Here is a 4,939-nt window from a genome sequence, read left to right on the forward strand (position 1 = left end):
AATAAAGAAAGGGTGGCATGTCTGGTTGCTCCCTCTTTGGAACAAATAGTTCCAGAGAGAATAGAGGTGCAGCCAGACCACGCCAAGCCTGCTGCCTGATTGCAGACTTACAGTATGTATTATGGTATCCTTAGAGACACCCTAGAACATCCTCAGACTCTTCTATGATTGTGCCCTGCATGATTTGATTTCATCTGCCATAACCACTACATAGGAAACTGGGAGTATGGAACAGTTTCCATAAGCCCATGCAGCATCCCTTATATTTTAGATATTACCATTCTTGCTTCAATCATATCCATGAAAGCACTGTTCTTCATACTAGCTGTGAGTGGGACATGCCAAGTGGCATTTCTATATGGATCAAGGATATTATAATTATTTATGAATACCTGACAGGAGGGTCTGGCGTGACTTTGTCCATGGGGTCGCAAAGAGTCTGTGCGACTGAACAACAACAACAAACCTGTAATGGATTGTGGAATATCCATATTCAGAGTTTAAATCAGAATTATTTGCTCTCTCTCTTTCTGTCTCTCTCTCTCTCTCGCTCTCTTTCTCTCTCTCTCTGTTGACAACAATAGGACTTCCATTCACACACATTCTCTCAGTCTGCAGTCTTCTCATGATTTTTTTCCAGCTCACCACCATGGGGACAGGCTTAAAGAATTTAGAGATAACCAACTTGCCTCTCTTCTTGCCTTCTTCCCTCTAAAAATCATGACTTCCAGGCTGCTTTTACCCCTCCTAGGGTAAGTTTCTCTTAATGTAGGTATTAGTTCAACATCTCTTTGTGAGATGTTACCCATATCCAAATAGGTACCCATACCAAACAGGTAGCAAAATAGAAGTATGCATATAAAGAAAGGCTTCACAATGGTTTATATTGTGTGCAAGCCAATTGTTTGGCAATGCATCTGTTTAATTCTGTGTTTAGCTCTGTTTTCTGCCCTTGGTTTTTACATAAAGCATGCTCTATCTAATTTCCAGATTTGACAGGAATTCTTTCTTTTTGTCTTTATTCCAGACACTATCAGGAGAAGAAAGCATTACAGTTTTGCCTCTGGGGTATGCAGAGACATTGTCCCACTTAGAGAACCAGGAAAATAAAATCTTTGTATAATAACTGCAACTCCATCCTATTTTATGAGCCATTCACAGCTGCTAATTTATAAGCTTTGTATTTCTTTCTTCCTGAGAAAAGATCTATACAAATACAGCTGCTCAAATATCCCAAAACTGTATAATGCCCAAATGTGAATATGAGGAGAAAAACCAAGAAACATGGATCACAAATGTGGGTGGTTGAAAAACAATCAAATTTTAATTTCATAATTTTAGAAGATAGTCTTTGCAAGGTTTATGCACCCTAAGCAATTTCGTATTGCTAACTAGGAGATAATTGCTCCCTTTAATATGTTCTTCTGATTGCTTTTGGTTTGGGGTGGATGGGCAAAATTTTAGCACTTTGTTCACTTTCTTGTAGTGTAACTGGCACCATATGAAGAATGACAGTTACAACCTCTGCCATTGGAAAAAAAAAACTAGCCTTAGTAGACCCTAATAGCAATAACCTTTTAAATACAAAAAATGAATACACATGAAGCTACCTTATACTGAATCAATCTTTTGTTCCATCAATGCCAGTATTTTCTACTCTGAATGTCAGCAGATCTCTAGGGTCTCAGGCAGAACATTCAGATCATCCGCTACCTGATCTGGAGATGCCAGGGTCTGAACCTTGGGGCCTTCTGCATGTCAAGCAGATGCTCTACCACTGAGCCACAGTCCCTCCCCAATGAATGCATTCATTTTGTAGTGTTTTGTTTTACTTGGAGTTTTCTACCTTATTAGAGCTACATTCCTAATTATCAGGGTGTTAAGCAAGATAAATTGGCTATTTTTTAAAAATATATATATATATATATATTTACTTTGGATTTATATGTCACCCACTCCTCAAGCAGACTCTGGGAGGCTAACAGTCATGGTAAAAACAATTTGAATCACAGTTTTAAAATGATAAAAATATATACAGAAAATTTAAAACTAGATATTTGGTGCTATGGATTTTTTGTTTAACATAGGTGGATCAGATTACATTGATGTCTCAATTCTTCTGTTAATCTGTTTGTGGTCCTACAGATAGTACTGCTCAGTAGCATAGCAGTGGCAGCCTCATCCCACATTAGTTGTCGTAGGCCTGTCAAAAGAGTTTGGTTTTACAGGCCCTGCGGAATTGAGAGAGGTCCTGCAGGGCTCTTATGGCCTCTGGGAGAGCATTTCATAATGTTGGTGCTGCCACTAAGAAGGTCCTGGCCCCTGTAGAGCTTAATCTGGTCTCCCTTGGTCCAGGGATGGATAGCAAATTTTGGACTCCCAAACGCAGTGCTCTCTGGCGTGTGTATGGGGAAAGGTGGTCCCTTAGATAGAAGAAGAAGATATTGGATTTATATCCCACCCTCCACTCAAGAGTCTCAGAGCAGCTCACAATCTCCTTTATCTCCCTCCCCACAACAGGCACCCTGTGAGGTAGTTGGGGCTGAGAGGGCTCTGACAGCAGCTGCCCTTTCAAGGACAACCTCTGCCAGAGCTATGGCTGACCCAAGGCCATGCCAGCAGGTGCAAGTGGAGGAGTGGGGAATCAAACCCGGTTCTCCCAGATAAGAGTCCGCACACTTAACCACTACACCAAACTGGCTCTCGTGACAGGTCCACACCCATAGACAGGTCCTCACCTATACAGGGCTTTAAAGGTCAATACCAACACTTTGAAATTGACTTGGTACACAATAGGCAGCTAGTGCAGCTCTTTTAGCACTGGTTGAATGTGCTCCCATCGAGGAAGCCCCATTAACAACTGCGCAGCAGCATTCTGCACTAGCTGCAGTTTCTGAGTCAGAGTCAAAGGTAACCCCATGTAGAAGCTATTTCTACTTTGGAAGAGCAACAGATATTCAAGCAAACAAGACTTCTGTTCCTGTCTGGAGCTTTTAATATGATTTTACATAGTGATTTCAATATTTTATTCGGTGTATTGTATATACTGTTTCATTGGATTGTATTTATTTGATATGCTATCTAAACTTTGGAACAGGATGATATGAGATACAAGACATTTCATAACAATAGAAATATAATAAACAGAAACTTTGTCTGCCCTTCAGATACCTCTATTAACAATGCCTATGCAGTTAACAAGACTATAAGTCAAAGAACATTAAGACTGTACAACATACCTTAAAGACCAACATGGCCTCTCCAGTCATGATTCTCCATGGAACTGTTATTGATGCTGAGGATACAGATGCATTCAGAGGAGCAATAGATCATCCACGTGTAAGTTTTCCTGCATGTTTTCTCAGTCTCCACAGCTACCATTCTCTTCTGCACCACTGGATGGCAACTGGCAAAAACTGGCAATTGCTGTATCACTATAACAGTGCCACAGGGCAGTCATGGGGAATTAGGGCAAGGAAAATGCCATTATGTGTGGGACCAGCAAACATACACACACCTTCCCAACCATATGGTATGTAAACATGCTTTGACTATGATTTTTCCTAAAAGATTGTATCACAGAAGTTTTGGGAAACATCAGAGTGAAGCATGGGAAAACCTGGATAGTTGATGACTAGGAGATGATGATGTGTGTATAGTCTAAAAACCCAACAACACTTCAGCTTGGTTGACAAACTGAAGCAAAACTTCTGTGTGAAGGCAATCTATATAACAGTTTGGTACAATGTAGTTTGGTACAAATCAAAGTGCTGTTAAATTTGTATTATCTGATATATATTATTCTTATGTGGGGGATTATATTTGTATTATTTGATTCATATGATTCCTATGTGGGGGGATCATAATTACTGGATTACCATAGCAATTGTGTGAGTCTCCCCTCATGATTCAGAACCTGCTCAGAATAATATCCTCTGGTCTTTTGGGGGAGGAACCTTTCTAAATTGACTGCTGTTTATCTAAACTGTTTGTTTTCATTTTAGCTAAGTGTTCTTATCAGCTGCTTTGGAACTCCCATTGGGGAGAAAAGCAGAATAATTAATTGCCTCAAATAAACAAACATTATATATATATATATATATATATATATATATATATAGTGTACTTGCCAAGAAACATGTAGGTAGGATTGCTAAAAGGACCCAAAATTGATTGCTGGAATGCTAAGTGTATGCCTTTGTGTTCCTTCTGACAAAACATACACATATTCTTTAATTTAAAATGCATCTTTTTGATTTATGTCCTTTGGGTATTTTTCAGTCAATAAAACACAAATGATCAAGCTCTTGGAATTCTAATTGAGAGTCTATTATGAACCTTAGTTAATCCTCAGAATGAAAAATAGGTATTTTGTTATCTGGTATTAGACAAAAGCCTGTGTGTCAAACTGTTATTTATATTTAAATATAGTTTTCACATCCTATAGAACAGGCATTTATTTCTAAGATGCAAATCTGAAGGAGACAGCCAAGACCTTCACTGTAAATCACTGTGACCACTGAACGCTATCATTTCTGAAATATATTCTGTACAGTACTGTTTTCAGATTGAAAGGTGTTTAATGATCGGTTCTTGATAAAGCTCCACTCATGCAAAATAGTTTTAAACTAGGATTAAGTTGTTAGTTGAATCAAGTTTATAGTTCATCTGTTCAAATAAGAACACAAATGCCAGACTTAGATTGTCATTCATTTTAAAATCCCTTTCAAAGCAACATTTTGCTGCCAGTGGAAGGTGGCATGGTATAGACTGATCTCATCAGATCTCAGAAGCTAAGCAGCAAATAATAAATGGAAGACTTCCAAGGAACACTGCAGAGAAAGGCAATGACAAAGCACCTTAGGTTCTTGCTCTCAAATTGCCCCCCCAGGCGGAATAACGAGGCAGACAACAAGTTGGGTTAAAAGGGCCACTTTAT

At 38.9% G+C, this 4,939-nt stretch overlaps 1 non-coding gene across 1 annotated transcript; it reads right to left on the reverse strand.

The window, feature by feature from the left end:
* Window positions 1-1,719: 1,719 nt before the first annotated feature.
* TRNAV-GAC (transfer RNA valine (anticodon GAC)) lies at window positions 1,720-1,795 on the reverse strand. The gene has a single exon. It is a non-coding gene; the product is annotated as a tRNA-Val (tRNA).
* Window positions 1,796-4,939: the final 3,144 nt, after the last annotated feature.

Source organism: Heteronotia binoei, chromosome 7 (genome assembly GCF_032191835.1).
Source record: "Heteronotia binoei isolate CCM8104 ecotype False Entrance Well chromosome 7, APGP_CSIRO_Hbin_v1, whole genome shotgun sequence".
Classification (NCBI taxonomy): Eukaryota; Metazoa; Chordata; class Lepidosauria; order Squamata; family Gekkonidae; genus Heteronotia; species Heteronotia binoei.